The sequence below is a fragment of the Notolepis coatsorum genome (genome assembly GCF_963971535.1).
Source record: "Notolepis coatsorum genome assembly, chromosome: 6".
Classification (NCBI taxonomy): Eukaryota; Metazoa; Chordata; class Actinopteri; order Aulopiformes; family Paralepididae; genus Notolepis; species Notolepis coatsorum.
The window spans coordinates 76,640,590-76,658,797 of NC_140170.1; the positions used below are offsets into that span (position 1 = coordinate 76,640,590).

Here is an 18,208-nt window from a genome sequence, read left to right on the forward strand (position 1 = left end):
CAATGGAGATGCCAGACAGGCCACAACACGGCTAAACCCTGGCTAGTGGAGATGAGGCATCACTGTGTGCCAAACAGGCCACAGCACGGCTAAACCCTGGCCAGTGATCCACGTAAAAATCATAATAATAATAATAATAATAATCTGCCCCTAACGTGTGTTAATGCAGAGTCCTTGACATGGAAAAAGTAGAGAGCCACTGCTGTTGTGATAGTGCTGAGGCTGTGTCTGTGTGTGGTGGTTGTGAAACCATCTGCCGGTTGCTCCACTTCCCCCTTTTGGTTGTTGGGCGACGTCTGTGGTGCAGCCCCCCCCCCCCCCCCCCCCTCCTTTAAGTCATCATTCCAATTCCAAATGCTTTCAAACACAAACCTGCAGGAACGGGCAGGAGAGCAAATGAAGATAAGTAGGTCTCCACACTGCAGTGCATCACCATGGCAGGAGTGGAGTCATGCGACTACGTCAACACAAAGGACCTCGAGGACGTCCGGAGGCTCGGGACAACGAGCGGAGCGTCTTATCACACAAGTAAGAGACGCATAGACGGAGAGAGACACTTAAACAATGGTCCAATGGAGAGAACGATGGGATTCAGGATGGCACGATTCTTTCATTTGCTGACTGGTAATCACAGGAAAGGGCCTCATTTCTTCACTTGTTCCCCTGTGCAATCTCTGTCAAATGTATCTCGTGAGAGTAGATACAAAACTCAAAGGGTTTTGTAATGACTAAAAAATAAATGTTATTGCGCAAGACGAGGGAAATATGATGGGCTCAGTCACAGAGATATTCAGATTCAGGTGTTGTGGTGCATTCCATTGAAGTGGGAACTAGGAAAAATCTGACTTCCTTCCTACTAGGAGAAACACAGTGGAAAGGCCCTCGAAGTTGGAATTCCAAGTAGGAAACTCGGGCAGATCTTTCCGAGATGCAGTTATCTGACTTGATGTCAACATAGCAACATACACTATAAACTGTAAACATTGTAATATTTAGAAGACAATTGAAGCTAGATTCTGTTAATTTAGTTTAATTTCAAACCTTTATTTAACCTTGAAAGGCAACTGAGGTTTCCCTCATTTACAGTCACATCTAGTGTACATACAGAGTTAAGCAAAAAAAATAAAATGGCATATAAAATAATGACAATAAGACAAGGATGATTAATGTATCTTCTCAATGATTCTATAGCTATATGATCGTTCTCTAATGTATAGTGGAATAGCTGCTTACTCTGCTGTTGTATCACGTTATAATAGCAGTTCATTCAAATGTGGTCCTTTGGAAATCACGTGGAGGCGGAGACAGCGCTGCGGGTGAAAACGGTTCTGACCGTTGTTTTATTGGAATATCCAACAGCTTAAATTATCTGGTTCACAGCATCAATTATTTTCTATCTCTAATCAGCTTTTCCCGGAGGGCTTCTTAGTGGCGTCTCTTATTCTCGAACTGGTGGGGTGGATTCTCCGTCTCTGCTTTTCCGTTCTCCCTGCGTGTCTCTCTGCGTCTCGGTGTCTCCGTGTCTCTGTCTGACCTCCATCATTCAACCTGTAGGTTTTATAGAGAAGAGAGAACCCCCCCCCACCCTTGCCCCATCCAGTGCCGTCACCCCAAAGAGCCTGCTTTCCTATTGGCTAGAAGGTCTCCCCTCTCAGTGATTTGGGTCTTGCGAAACAGCGTTACAAGGTGACCTTACAGAGGGGATATGAACTAGTTTCCTTTTAGAATGATTTACCCAAGTGTCCTTGAATGCGACCCTCATACAGATGGAAATATAGTACCCACTCAACTTAACAGTGGGTATCACAGAATGGCCTGTTTGGTCTGCTTAGCTAAAGTAAACAGAACTCGGATGTTGGCCTTCAGGCCGTCACTTCTTGACTTAAAAGTTTAGTTATTTGGCGCACCATCCCTGTTCGTTGTGGAGGAAGATGTGTCATATGTTTGCCATTTGATCTGTTCTTATTTTTATGGCACTCTGGGCCTTTCCTATAACTGCTAAGTGAAGGCTGAAGGGGTGCACTGTTAGCTTTTTGACTGAGTTCTCCTGTGGCTTTTTCCATCAACCGCTAGATGATTTTAATCCTTCCCGTAATGCTTATATGGGTCATTTTGATCCATTTCGACTGAGGCCAGTTAACAGCCTTCTTGTTGACTCAAATGTATGGTTAACCTAACAGGTGATTTGGCATGGCTGTGAGTCTCTATTTTTCTAAGAGAAAATAACCTAGTTCTTTGCTATTTCATATATGTGCATAATTTCTATTGTTTAATTTACAGGTTTTATTTAGATAAATATACGACAATCCACCCTTAGTGGGTTTCATAACCCACTATATAGCACCAATATGTTCTAAATTAAACATGTTAAACCATAATTATCATTTTTGCTAATATTTTCAAAAAATTCAAAAAATCCAAAATTTACACAAATCGAACTACCAAACCCATTTCCGTCTGTACAGTTACAAAATCATCATTCACTCTTTCCGTTGGCTTCTTCCCCAGTCACACACAATATCAGTTATTACTATGACTTTAGACTAAGAAAGCTGTTCCTGTTTTTACAAGGAAACACTCTTTCAATAACAGTTTTTTTTGTTTAGACTATTTTATCCATGTTTACTTAGCTTCAATGTGTCTGTTTTGTGTAATTGACTCTGCAAGAAAAGATTAATACATCCTACCCAAAAGATTAACACTCTAAACATCGAGGGAGATTCAAACAAGCAAACATAAATCATCTCTTCTCCTTGAAAAGACCACTGAGGCCTCAATTATTCTTCGCTTTCATCCCTGTCAGTTATCCCTGTTTAAACCTCCTGAGGTCTTTACGGCTACCTCGTTTTGACTGTTTTCTTCTTGTTGTATTTTGTGCTAACCACAGCCTCTTCTTTGTTGTATGCAGTTTTTGGTACTGCTCCGATTTTCCACAGAAGGAAACGATTTTCCCTCTGTCCTTTTTGCATTTTGGATTATTATTTACAAAACACACAATAGATTGGAAACATTTATTTTCACAGATACATCTTTACTGTTCTGCATTTTGACAATACATTTTTCTCCAATTCATTATCTATGTATTTCACAGCTTCTTACGTTAACATTCAATCAAATCATCTTTGTCTCATTTCTTTTTGTGCTGTACTGTTTTACTAGATTCAATATCTCAAGATCAACACAACTACCTCCACCCTTGACAGTGGAATAACTATTATTTCACTTCCAAATACCTCGTTTCCCGACAGCTCCTCGGTCCGGACAGTCAGCTCTAGACGAGGCCAATCACCAACAGAACCTATGTGCATGGTCAACAAACCACAGTCCCTTTAACCACACATCACACACACTCCGCCAGCTTTCAACAAGCCGGTGCAGAGCCTCCCATAAGCCAATTATCAATTTCACACGTCTGCACCCTACTTGTAAACTATTTGGCCAATGGCGACCAAAACCTACAGAGCTTACCTATAAACAGAGAAACACGTTCGCCCAACACTTACCAAACCCAAAAACGTGACACAACTCCCCAGATACTACTCCTGGACTCTCAATGAGCGGAAAACTAAATCATGAACCAGCTCCCGTCCACCCTTAGTTTCCAGCCCATCATATTAGACATTCCTACCAGTCCCGCTGTGTCACCACCACCTGCTATCCCTGACCGGCGAGAGATCCCTCCCAGCCAGCCAGTTCCTAAAAAAATAGAGTGTCAAACAAAAACAAAGAAAATTGCAAACAAACATAAACAAAAATTCGTGAGTGCCTTCATGCAACACACCCATCAACAGAACTAAACTATCAGCTAGAGGCATAAATACCCCCGCATAATCACTAAGAAATAAAAATTAAAAATTAAAAAGAAATGAAGTAAAGAAATTAAATTAATTTTTTTTTTTTTTTTTTTTTAAAGTCTCCTTGACCACCCTTGGATCAAGTATGTATAATCACTACTAAAATAGTCCTTTGTTATTAACTCTGTTTAATATTATGTCTAATATCAACTGTTTAACCCTTCTCTGACACCGTCTGGGTCAGAGTTCACATGACCACAAGAGCCATTGCGGTGACCATTTTTCTCTCTCTCTCCAATCTGTGCAGCCGGGCCAGGCTGCACAGGTGGGAGATACCAAAAATCGTCCACCATACCATTCTCCCTTACGTTTTCCTCACTGCCACAGCAAGAGTTGATCAGACACACTGTAGCAAAAAGGAAAACCCATGATTTGTCTATTAATTAACTGTTAGTACGATTGGCTCATGCATCTGTCAGTCATCTCACCTCTCCCTGTTAGTTGCACATCCATCTTAGTCGCTTCCACTCATAAATAATGTATCAACGCTCCTATATATTTTTTATTCTATTTTTTGTTCCAATCAGTCCTTCTTCCCATTTTAACTTATTAATAACTCTATTTTCCCGAGCACTATTAGCTCCGCTTGTGCATTCCTGCCTCGTTCTTAATTAACCTATGACCTATGCAGACACCCCCTCTGACAATGTCCCAACTCTCCACATTCCCAGCAACCCTGTTCGGACTCTTGCTTCTTTCTGGACGTTCGCTGAGGCCTCCACCCTTTGTCACATGACCGAGCGAAATGGCCAACCTCCCCACAACCCCAGCACACAGCCGACGCCGGCCATCCCAGGGGTTCCAGTTCACCCAGTTTACCACGACTCCCACAGTCTCTCGGCTGGCCTCCCACCGTCCTCTCCAGGTCCACCCCTCTCCTGTCCTCTGGTCGCATGTCCTGTTGCCTGGAGGAGAGAGGGGCATACCTGTCCTTTTCTGCTGCCTCTCCTCGGGCCTTCTCTTGTTGGGAGGGGCCTGGAAACTCACCCCTCCTGCGGTTCTGTTCACCCTGTTGTGGCCCAGTTCCCTGTCCGGGCAACAGAGCACAGGGCATTCTTTGATCACAGCGGCCTAGGTCAGACGCCCGAAGCATGATCTCAACAGCTGTCGCTTCTAGTAGCACAGTCTTTCTCGCCAGTTCTCGTCCCAGTCTCTGAGTCTCGTGTGCGGCTTGACCGATCTCCAGCTGTATCTTCATCAGATCTCGATGAACTGCCTCGTGCTGTTCGAACGCTGTCACAAACGCTCTCTGTTGTCTATAGTATGCTGCCTCTTCCCCCATCTCAGCACCGGCGGTTTGACGTCCCACCGTTGGGCTCCGCCTCTCATCTTGGCTTTGGTGCTGAGGGCAGGATGGATGTGGGAAACGGGTGGGCTGTAGAAACTGTTCGTGTATTCCATACCTGCTGTCGGTCTCAGTTCCAGCCATCCGGCCAGAGTGGACTTCGTGGGACGGCTGTAACCTCAGTCTCTTTTTCTGCCCCTTGGTTAAACCGCAGTCGCCTGCAATGGACACTCCAGCTTGAATCGGTTCTGGTTGGAGTAACACCGTTGTCACTGGTTCACTCCCCTGTGTTGGAATCAAAGTCATCATTCCAAGTCCTTCTGTCGTACTGGTCACATGAGAGAAGTCCATATTCAAATCAATCAGATCATCACTGGTATAGTCTATCTGGGAAATGTCTGCAGAGGCCCTCGGCCTACTCCCCCCAATGGCCCGATCACTAAGGCCCTCCTCCATATCGTTGTTGTTGTTATCCTATTGTTACTGCATTTAACGCTTCAGTTGTTCCTATCAAATGTCCCACTAAAGTGAACTTCCTATGTTACTGTCATTCATTCCACTTTCAACACACTCTTGTAATCACCGTTTGAAAAAACAAGTTTCTCTGTCTTCCACTACTTTTACTTACTTGAGTTAAAACACTCACACTGTCAAATGTTTACTGTGCAGACAAGGATTGATAACTGGCTTATCATTCATACTTATACCAAGGCGCATTAAAGCCGTTTTCCCTAGATGGTTGTGGAAGTCGTTAGAGCCCTGTCCGGCCGAGCATCTGTATAGAAAGAAAGCAGAAATCCAGACTTAATACAGTGGCATTTCCCTTATTATTTCCACTCTTCGTTACGCATTGGAAATGTCGGGCAACACTATACTAATATTTTAAAGAGACACAGTGTGATTTGCTTGAAAAAATAACGATACAGCTTATCTTGTTTTTTGTCCGTTCCTTCAACAGGAACACTGGAGTTTTCCAATCCCCTGTGTGCTCTCTCCTCCTGATTTCCTGGGAAATATAATCATTAATCCCCTTCCTATCCATTGTCTAATAATCCTTTGTAAACCTGGTCCTTCATCTGATTCTAATCTCTCTTTGCTTGATGAATCTGTTCATCCTAACCTTATTTCTTACTTTTAAATGCCCGATTAGCGTATCGACTAAATGTATTATTCGCTTTCGCTTCACTTCTCATACTACATCCATTTCATTCATCCTTACACACAACCATTACCCCCCACAACACTTAATAAAAATTAATCAGTGTTGCTACTGCTACCAACCACCTAATCAGGGAAAACAATAAACTTTTAGCAACTTAGATCACTAAAACCCTGACCGACACATAGTACAGCTGGCCACGTTAATAATTTCATGGACACCCGCACTATGCCACCGCAATATCCTCCCAGTTCCCCGAATACACAAAGAACCGTCAACTCACAGCCCAAAGCGTCCTCCCTTCAGTTTCGAACCTGAACGGAATCACCCCAAGCTTCTACCACACCAAGAATATCACAAATCATCCTACCACCACCTGCACCTAGACAGGCCAGCGCCCATCCGGTACCTACTTCACATATACCATAACAACGCAGTACAAATAAACCTACAACCAAATGCCCACAACACACGCCGCAATCTAGGGATGGCGAAATACAAGGAGAGACAGGGAAGGGAAAAGAAAAAAGGAGGGAGGGATACAGGGATCCAGGGACTAAGGGGAGGAAAGGGGGGGGGGGGGGGTCACACAATGCAACATTAACTACTACCAAAACCGTCTAAATCAACCTTAACTTTAATCAGACCAAAGAAATGACCATGAATATTCCATCTATCCTTATGTAATCCTATTTTAGCAAGCAACACTATATTAATATAACCAATACTCCAAACCCATGATGAATTGAAAATGGGGGACCCCGATGTAAACAAGACGAAAGTCTTCCTCCGGTCTGCATCCCCTTAACAATTGTGTGTATTGAGCTGTACCGTATCGTACCCATTAAACAATCCATTAATAAAAAATTTCAATCAATCAATCAATCAGGCAATCTATACTAAACAAAAACTCCCTTTGTGCACCTGTCCCCTCACAAAGTTAAGCCGGGAGACAGGGATAGACAGAGGGAAGGGGAGATACCGGGAGGGAGGGAGGGAGAGAGAGCGGGAGGAAGACAGGGAGGGAGAGAGGGAGGACAGATGAAGGGAGGGGGGCACAGACAGATGAAGGGAGGGGGGGAGCTATGACGGGAGGGGGGGGGCACAGAGAGGGAAGGAGGGGGGGATGCCATGAAGGGAGATTTATTTATTTTCTTTCCATTCCCAGAATCAACCAGCAGACTTCACCGTACAGCCTGGTCCAGTTAACCCACAGCTTAATACAACTAATGGTCTTTGCATGGAGTTCCTAAAAGCCACCACTATACCCCAAGGGACGGAGGGAGGGAGAAGGGAATGGGGGAGGGAGGGATGCAGGGAGAGAGGGAGGGAGGGAGGGAGAGGGGGAGAGAGGGAAAGAAAAAGAGAGACGGCAAGACGAAGGGAGGAGGGGGGGACGGGGGAGGGAGAAGGCAGGCCGAAACCCCACCTGTTCAAAAAGGCCTTCGACTGTCAGCCTCCCATTTTAACTTCATCGCCCTCGTTTTTCTAAATCCTCCGTTTATTCTATGTTTCTAATTAACCATGTTCTATTTCTTCCCTATAACTGTTTCAAACCTGTAGCGTAGCACTCTGGGATCCCATCGAACAAAAAGCACATCACAAATCCAATCCATTATTATCACTATCATGTGTGGCTGCCGTCCTGGCGGTCATCTGTGCTCTACTGAGTGCACCCTTCTAGCCCAGCGAGAGCGCTAACGCTCCGTATTTGAGCAGGGTTGTCTGCCAACACAAGTTGGAACCCTGGAGGAAGCGATATAAGGAAACAAATCGACAATAACTGTGAAGTTATCTTCGAACCCGTATCAGGAAATAAGCCTCCACACATCTGGTTAAATTAAATGCGAAACAAGACCTCCTGTGCGTCTCATTTTACAAACTTGTCCTCGTGAGCAGAGCGCATCACAACCACATCTAAAGGTGCATTGTTTGCAAACATTAGAACAGACACGTGACTCATACGCACACAGGAACGGGAGAGAGGGAGGGAGGGAGAGAGGGAGGGAGAGAGGGTGGCAGGGAGGGAGGGAGGGAGGGAGGGAGAGGGAGGGAGGGAGGGAGGGAGAGGAGAGGGAAGGAGGGAGGGAGGGAGGGAGGGAGGGAGGGAGGGAGGGAGGGAGGGAAAAGAGTACTATATCTGCATGGGGGGGCACACACTATGGTATAGAGGGAGATGATATCTCATCTCTACAGTGGGGCGGGGGGGGGGGGGGGCACACACCATAGAAGCTATGAAGGGAGAAAGGAAGCATTCCAGGGAAGGAGCTGTACCATAGGGAGCTCACACCATAAGGATGGAATGGAATGTGGTACCCACTATGATAGTGCAGGATGGATGGAAGGGGGGAGGGGAAGGGGGCACACACTATGATAATGCAGGATGGCACCCATTATAATAGTGCAGGATGGCCCCCATTATAATAGTGCAGGAGGGGGCACACCCTATAGGGAAGGCTACAGTGGGGAGGGGGGGCCCTGATGAAACTCCTAGTATCCTCTCATATACTGTACCATTTTAGCCATAAAAGGGGGAAAAAGGAGGGAGGGAGTGGAAATGGGAGGGAGGGATGGAGGAAGAAAAGGAGGTGAGGGAGGGAGAGAGAGAGAGGAGAGGAGAGGAGAAGGAGGGAGGGAGAGAGAGAGAGAGAGAGGGAGGGAGGGAGGGAGGGAGGGAGGGAGGGAGGCAACCTAGGGAGAGAGGGCGAAGCAACAGCAGAGGTGTATCCATTTCAAAGACAACACCGCCCCCTGCTGTCTCTATTCGACAAGTGCGTCATCACGCAGCCACTCCTCCCATGACGTCAGCCGACGTGCTCACACAACATGAACCCCAATTCCCAGAATTCCCTGTACCGAATCGTAGTCCGGCATTAAGGATGGCTTCCCGCGAGACGTCGCCACAGGCTTACGTCACGTTTACACACACAAGGTCCCGCTGCCAGCCAAAATAGCATCACGCGATATTCCCCGAGACTCCCAGCATGCAACATTGTTAGCACAGGTAGCTTTAGCATGTTAGCATAGTTAGCTTAGCATTTTTAGCATAGTTAGCTTAGCATTTTTAGCATAGTTAGCCGTCCACTGCCAACACCATTAGCTTAATACCGTTTAGCTTAGCTCAATGTTGCTATCGCTTGATCAGCCTAGCACGGCTAGTCAGCTTAGCCTAGCCCCTTACAATAGCGTTTCCTATACGGCCCACTATCCTGTTGATTTGAGCAGCACAACACATCGCGACGTTTTGCACAACCCAGTCATACTTTATAACATAATTTTAAATTTATTAAGCATTCGTTCATAAACCTTACAGTATCATTTTCTCGTTTGTACGCCCGTCCGGCCCCGGCCGGCTCCGTATTTTAAATCTAGCGCTCCCGATCCAGCCCCGCATTTTAAATCTAACGCACCCCCTCTAGGCCCCCACCAAGCAGATGCTCCTAGTGACGTCATCAGTGGTGGCCGCGATCTGCCATTAAATCATTGTAGCAGAAGAAGAACCCTGCTTTCTTTGATCTTTACCACATTAAACCACGACCTTATTACCACTGATTTAAAAAAATTCAAATAACGTGACACATCCTTTTGGTTCCATCTCACTCGTCATTCACTCAATTCATTCGATATCGCAACGCAGCGTCCATACGGTATGTACGACGTTTTTGCGGACAGTGCTATGGTGTCCCCGCGGCCGTACCCGTGAATAAATGAATGAATGAAAACTTTATTTAACAGATTGCGTCCCTAGAGTTATCATAATGATACAAAAAATACCGGCATCCACTCCATAACCTCTAGCAGACTCATTCACACACATCCTCTCTCATCCACACGGTTACACTCATACTTCCATTCAGCAACATCATCATTTTTAGCACTGGTCAACCTTGCACATCATGTAGCATCATTTGGTAGCCTTTTTCAGCCACCATGGATGAAGCTATAAGTTTCGTCATCTCAACACAACAGTCGTACTAAACATTAATAACCCCAAGCATTCCCCGTTAGCTTGCAACGTAGCTTAGCATGTATTAGCCCTGCTTCGTATAGCAGTAGCTTCCCGGGTATAAAACGGCTTTATTCCGTATTGGTTGTAATATAGTAATCCGCGACGTTTAGCGTTATGATGACGTACGTTTGATTATAGCCATGATACCATACATGTGTCATCCTATTTCATCTAAACAACATATATACATTGTTACATACTAAAGTCCTTATATAATGCCTCATCGCTTCTAAGTGCAGTTTTTTAGTTCGAACATAAGCGCAGATCTTTATAACCCCCCAGTGCACAAGTGCTAATTTTTCCGAGGTTTAAGAGGACTACCTTACGCGCTCCAGAGCTCTTGTTCCGTAAGAACTAAACGGATTCGTACGACGTCGATTTGTCTTTAGCAACGTACAAACCAGACGTCTCCAGTTATTGTCATTGCATTTGAACCTACGATTCTAAACAAGAGTCTCTGTCGCCTAACCTGGCGCAACCCTCTAGCCCCTCAGCAGTGCGCGACCTGAACTATTTTATTGTCCAACCCGATCGCGCCAATCCCCTTCATTTCATTAGTGCCGATACGGCTGTGCGCTCAATCGTTTTAATTCGATCGCGCCAATGCAACCATTCTCTACCCCTGTTCGAAATCTGCCCAAACAAACCCCGACAATACAGACACATCTTCAACTCACCGTTTGGCCTCTGCTGGTTGTTGTTGCTCGAGGATGGTGTAGTCAGGCGTCGCTGCTCTGCTCTGAGAGTTTTTGAAGTTCTGTTGTCCTTGTCCTGGGTCCCGTTCGGATGTACAGACCGGTAGTCACGGCGCCAGATTAATGTATCTTCTCAATGATTCTATAGCTATATGATCGTTCTCTAATGTATAGTGGAATAGCTGCTTACTCTGCTGTTGTATCACGTTATAATAGCAGTTCATTCAAATGTGGTCCTTTGGAAATCACGTGGAGGCGGAGACAGCGCTGCGGGTGAAAACGGTTCTGACCGTTGTTTTATTGGAATATCCAACAGCTTAAATTATCTGGTTCACAGCATCAATTATTTTCTATCTCTAATCAGCTTTTCCCGGAGGGCTTCTTAGTGGCGTCTCTTATTCTCGAACTGGTGGGGTGGATTCTCCGTCTCTGCTTTTCCGTTCTCCCTGCGTGTCTCTCTGCGTCTCGGTGTCTCCGTGTCTCTGTCTGACCTCCATCATTCAACCTGTAGGTTTTATAGAGAAGAGAGAACCCCCCCCCACCCTTGCCCCATCCAGTGCCGTCACCCCAAAGAGCCTGCTTTCCTATTGGCTAGAAGGTCTCCCCTCTCAGTGATTTGGGTCTTGCGAAACAGCGTTACAAGGTGACCTTACAGAGGGGATATGAACTAGTTTCCTTTTAGAATGATTTACCCAAGTGTCCTTGAATGCGACCCTCATACAGATGGAAATATAGTACCCACTCAACTTAACAGTGGGTATCACAGAATGGCCTGTTTGGTCTGCTTAGCTAAAGTAAACAGAACTCGGATGTTGGCCTTCAGGCCGTCACTTCTTGACTTAAAAGTTTAGTTATTTGGCGCACCATCCCTGTTCGTTGTGGAGGAAGATGTGTCATATGTTTGCCATTTGATCTGTTCTTATTTTTATGGCACTCTGGGCCTTTCCTATAACTGCTAAGTGAAGGCTGAAGGGGTGCACTGTTAGCTTTTTGACTGAGTTCTCCTGTGGCTTTTTCCATCAACCGCTAGATGATTTTAATCCTTCCCGTAATGCTTATATGGGTCATTTTGATCCATTTCGACTGAGGCCAGTTAACAGCCTTCTTGTTGACTCAAATGTATGGTTAACCTAACAGGTGATTTGGCATGGCTGTGAGTCTCTATTTTTCTAAGAGAAAATAACCTAGTTCTTTGCTATTTCATATATGTGCATAATTTCTATTGTTTAATTTACAGGTTTTATTTAGATAAATATACGACAATAACAATCAATTAAAACATGTACAACTTGATTGACAATGGTTGGGGATCGAGGTTTTAATCTCAACTGATATTGTGCTGTAGCCTAATTCAACACAGTTTCCAAGCATATATTGTGGTCGGAAACCAGCCACACAAGGCGGCTAAGTGGCGCAGTGGGCAAGGCGCTCGCCACTAATGCAGGAGATGCTGGGTTCGAGCCCAGCTCTCTGCGTTGCTTCCGGCTTGGCTGGTCGTTCATACTAATACAATTGGCAGTGTTAGAGGGTGGGAAAGCCGGTGGGTGGGGATCGGACGTTGTGGACAGCGACTCCTACAGGTCGGTTGGTGCACCCGTACAGCAGAATCAGGAAGTATCGGGGGCAGCGTGAGCCTCCCACGTGTTACTCCTCGCCACTGAGAGATCACGCTGTACAGGTGAAAAGATGCGACAGCTGCCTCCTCGTGTACCGGAGGGGACACGTGATGCAAGGCTTCGTCCACATTGCAGCCGACCAGTGGGAGGCATGGTCTAGCAACGTTCGAGACAGGGGAGGGTAGAATTGGACAATACGAAATTGGGATGGGAGAAAAATAGAAAATGGGGAGAGAAAAAGTAGATAAAAAAAATAAAAGAAACCAGCCACACAAACGCCAGCCTCTGTGCTTCTCCCTTTGGCAAACTACACATTTTACACATCTATGGTTTCTCCCTCTGTATTTCCAAACGGGACATTAGAACACAATAATGTCGTAATTACGACCTCCGAGTTTGCATGGAATGCTACAATAGGAATCCAACCAATTTCCAAGATGGTCGTGGTGTTTGTACGGAATTTCATTGGTCTCTTTGCAATTGCAAACCTATAGTTGTGATCGCTGTTCTTCACGCCACGTCACAAAAGCCTTAACAATCACACGGACGCTGAATAGGCCTTGAACAGGAGTCCTGCTAGAGAAGGGAGCAGATAGAGTCCCTCCAGAAAGAGTCAAGTGTCAGTGTCATAATCTTTCAATAAAAATACAATTATTGTGTGTGTGTGTGCGTATTTAAACAAGCCCTGGCAAGTGGCCACGTCAAACGCAGATCACAAAGAGGTGAACCTGAGATCTGTGGCTTGAGGACCGCAGGCCTGTTGGGAAGGAGGAGGCCCAAGCAGCCGGACAGATTCAGTTTGATCTCTGCTCTAACGGGTGGACAGGAAGTGTGGCGTGGTTTATATTTCCCTAAATCATTGTTGAACCTCTGAAATATTCATGTATGTATAATTTAATTGGTGGATAAATAAAGCCTTGTGTGTGTGTGTGCGTGTGTGTGTGTGTGTGTGACCTACAGGTAGAAGACTTCTCAGAATGGGTGTACTGACTTTGGCTTTGCTCACCGTCTTTCAAGCCACCCTCAACATCTCCCTACGCCTTGTCTGTGAGTGTTGATTTACACACAAAAACCTTGATATTATTATTATATAAGCATATATGTAAGTCATAGACATATGAATCATAGACCTATGAGTCATAGACATATTAGTCATAGACATATTAGTCATAGACACGAGGTGCCATTATCTACAAAATAGCTTAAAAAAAGCAGAATATCACTTCCTGAAACTGTGAAAGTGTCACATTTCTTCAGACGGAGGTTTTGAAAATGTGTAATAAGAAAACCAAGTGATAATTGAACCCTTGCACTGAAGAACCATATGAGTCCGTAAAAAAAAAGAAAAGTGGACAGCCCATGTATTTGCAGTTGTGAAGTTTATCTATATCACTTGGAGTGTGAATGTGATATTTCACCAGAAACTATTCAACCTCAACTGTCTTTTAACTATGAGTGCAGTGCACACAACACTTCCTCTTAAAATGGACTTATATTGTTCTTCATCTGAGGTATTTCTCATTTGGGATTTCCACTGTAAGGCTGTAAAAGGTAGACATTTTACAAAAATTTCTACCTCAAGATAATATTTCTGTTGTTTAATCAGTGAGTAAGAAAAATACAATACAATGGTGAGTTGTGTTACCTGAGCTGGTCGGTCGTGTTTCAGTAGGCTAACCATATTCAAATTGTAATCATCCAAAAAACAAACATGTAGATGTTTAATATAAGACACATAAGGGCGGCTAAGTGGCGCATTGGGCAAGGCGCTCGCCACTAATGCAGGAGATGCTGGGTTCGAGCCCAGCTCTCGGCATTGCTACCAGCTTGGCTGGTCGTTCATACTAATACAATTGGCAGTATTAGGGGGTGGGAAGCTGGTGGGTGGGGATCGGACGTTGTGGACAGCGACTCCTACAGGTCGGTTGGTGTGCCTGTACAGCAGAATCAGGAAGTATCGGGGGCAGCGTGAGCCTCCCACGTGTTACTCCTCGCCACTGAGAGATCACGCTGTACAGGTGAAAAGATGCGACGGCTGCCTCCTCGTGTACCGGAGGGGACACGTGATACAAGGCTTGGTTCACATTGCAGCCGACCAGTGGGAGGCATGGCCTAACAGCGTTCGAGACAGGGGAGGACAATTGGACAATTATTCAATTATTCAAATTGACAGAGGAGTTTTGTTCGAGGGACACAAAATGGCAAGCTTTCGTATAATGACCCCCAGAGCTTTCAATGAGCGTTGGAATTTTTCAAAACGACACTTCCCAAAGGCCTCTAGCTTTCTTCACGCAAATGACTTCCTGCTTATTATTTTTTATTTTTCTTATTACTCGGGATTATATACCACAAAACTGAACGTTGTTGGCATATATTGGAGCGCAGTTTGTTTGTCTCCCCTATTTTGAGCATTTAGCAACCATCCGATTTGAAATCGGTTTCAAAATGGCGGAGCTCTGGCAAGAATAAAAAACCTACTGTACATACAGTAGATTTCATTATCTGTTCTTATGCACACCTGGTGATACTAAATCCAAATTGAACTAGCCCATTTGAAAGATAAGATTTGGCCCAATCCATAAATGTGCGAATTGGCTATAATAAAGTCATTTATAGGCCTGCTATTCTATATTCTATAATAATATTTCAAATTGCATTGGTCCGGATGGGATAATTCAGTACTGTATCTACAAAACCTTCTGTTTAATCATCTTCCCTTTATTAATTTCCTTAGATCTTTTGTACACATGATCTCAAGAAGGTACTGAATGAGCTCAGTGGCGGTCTTTCATGTCTGGTCATTTTTAGCATGGTGTTATTCACTGTCAAAGATGCAAAGAAAAATCATAATTCATATTCTCCTTTGCTTCATCACAATTTAAGCAAGCCTAGTAATATACACAATATTTCTGACACTGGGAATACATTCACCGAGGTCCATAGATGTCCCTAGATACCAAGAATGGTATGCAAATGGATCTTGTAGAAGTGGAGCAATATTCCATTTAATTAGGTATATATTTTAGGCGGATTTTCAGAAAATAGGGCTTCGTGCTTAAGAGGTTAATAATAATTTATGAATGTATATAAATGGTTTGTTCATGATTAGTTCATTATCTACAAATACCTTATAAAGGTCTTATAACTGAGTGTTATTATAAAGTGTTACCAAAAAACATTTGAGATTTTATGATTATTATTATCTGTTTCTTATTCCTCTTCCTCTTCCTCCTCTTCCTCTTCCTCCTCCTCATTCAAAATTACACCACAAAAGTCTACTTCAAGCAAACTCTAACTTAAAGCCAGAATTATAGCCAGAATTTCTGTTTCATTTCAGTTCATTCAGACAGAGAGACGGGTCAGTTTGCCTACAACAGTTCCTTGCCGGAGGACAGGAAGGACCGCAGGATCAAGGAGCTGACCGAACAGAGAGACTGGTCGGACAAGGCTCACAACCACACGCTGACCAGCTACAAACAGCTACACGACCAAATGAGGAGATTGCAGGCACAATACTATGCTGTGGAAAAAGAGAGAGACAATTTGCAGGCACTCCTCCGTCGAAACAAGTGTCCTGGTCGGGTGGAGCCGGGGACTGCTAGTGCTAGGAAGGTGCCTTTGCCGCCAGTTAAATAGTAGCTATGCCTAAGTAGTAAGTAGGTTTTATTTCTAAAGCACATTTAAACGGTACTTGCAACTGTAGTTGCATCAAAGTGCTGTACATATAAACGGCACTATAATAAAACACAGTAAAAACAACAAGAATACAAATACGACAAATATAACAATACCCGGGGGGAGGTCATCAAAGAGAAGCCGCCGATTTTCGGTCCTTGCTCCGCAATGGTGGAACGTTACTTTCGCCATTGACTAAAAACAAGGTCCTACTGTCTTTTACTATCATGCAATTTTCCACTAAATAATCTTCCTTGCCTATATTACCACCTACTATACTATGTCTTTACTATATGCACTCAACACCGGCGTAGCACCCAAGTTTCAACACCGTTTGATGAACATTGTTACTCAGCTGAAAGAGTTGTAACTTGTCGCTTTGGATAAAAGCGTCAGCTAAATGACAAAATGTAAATGTACATTTTTTAAATAAGAAATAGAAAAATATACAACATACCTTTGCCTGTGAGATCAGACTATCCAGGCAAAAAAAAAGCCCAGTTTAAAAGCAAAAGCAAAAAGGCCTGCTGGGTAAACAGGTAGGTTTTTAAAGGCAGACGGGGAGGGAGCGCACCTTATGTTGGGGGAGGGCAGGGCATATAGTCTTCAGCCTAGATAAGATGGAGGGACCACCAGAAGAGAGTGACTGGAGGACCTAAGAGATCTAGGAGCAACATGGGGGAGAGGAGATCCATTAAATAAGAGGGATCCAGGCCGTTGAGGGCTTTGGAAACATAAGACCTTAAAATGGATCCTGTACTGGACTGGGAGCCAGTGAAGGGAAGCCTATGCCATTCACCATGCACATACCCAGCTACACCCACCTCACCTTCAAGCTCAAAGTGGAGCCCTTCTGCCTGTTCCTCATATTTTACGTACGGTTTTGAAATTTACAGCGTTTTTGTAAACTTTTGCCTGTTTTGTTATTTTTCTTCTACCATACTGTGTTCTGTTATACCACATACAAAATACATATCACAAGTAAATTAGACAAAACTAGACAACACGAGGGTTTCTAGCAGGTAACAACTATAGACAACATGAGGGTTTCTAGCAGGTAGAAATTAGACAACATGAGGGTTTCTAGCAGGTAGAAATGAGACAAAATTAGGTTTCTAGCAGGTAAAAACTAGACAAAATGAGGGTTTCTAGCATTTCAAATCTAGACAACATGATGGTTTCTAGCAGGTAGAAACTAGACAAAATGAGGGTTTCTAGCAGGTAACAACTAAACAACATGAGGGTTTCTAGCAGGTAACAACTAAACAACATGAGGGTTTCTAGCAGGTAACAACTAAACAACATGAGGGTTTCTAGCAGGTAACAACTAAACAACATGAGGGTTTCTAGCAGGTAACAACTAAACAACATGAGGGTTTCTAGCAGGTAGAAACTAGACAACATGAGGGTTTCTAGCAGGTAAAAACTAGAGATGCACTGACTTTCCCACTGCTGATACAGATTCTGAGAGCTACATTTTAAACACCAGCCAATCCAGAGTACCAGTTCCATCCATCACTTTCACTGAACAGTTTTATGGTCCCGCTCACATTTGCACAAATGTTGTTTTTGGTCTCTCATTCACCATCATTCAAAACCACACCGAATTGAATCGTCACCGTTCACCTTCCTTCGCAAGGAAATGCTGCCTCGCTCAGTCAAAGTTCAAGCCAGTTCCTGCATGCAAGGAAACAGATAGTCTGACCGTGGCATAACACCATTCGTTTGATGTCTTTGGACTAGGCGTTATTCAGGCAGGATACATTCTTCACCACATGCTTTCAAGTGCCCAGAAATGCACAGTTTGCTTTCCCTTCCCATTCCTCACACGCTAACACTTGGCTCCAGGTATCACGTTATAGCATTGGGGAAACTCTCCCGCCAACATCACCCTCGTCCAGCCCGGTGTTCAGAG

General features: G+C 44.3%; 1 long non-coding RNA gene across 1 annotated transcript; it reads left to right on the plus strand.

Moving 5' to 3' along the window:
• Positions 1-392: 392 nt before the first annotated feature.
• Positions 393-16,558, plus strand: LOC311230037. The gene is made up of 3 exons (XR_014619772.1): positions 393-528; positions 13,579-13,665; positions 15,956-16,558. It is a non-coding gene; the product is annotated as an uncharacterized lncRNA (long non-coding RNA).
• The last annotated feature ends 1,650 nt before the right edge of the window (positions 16,559-18,208 follow it).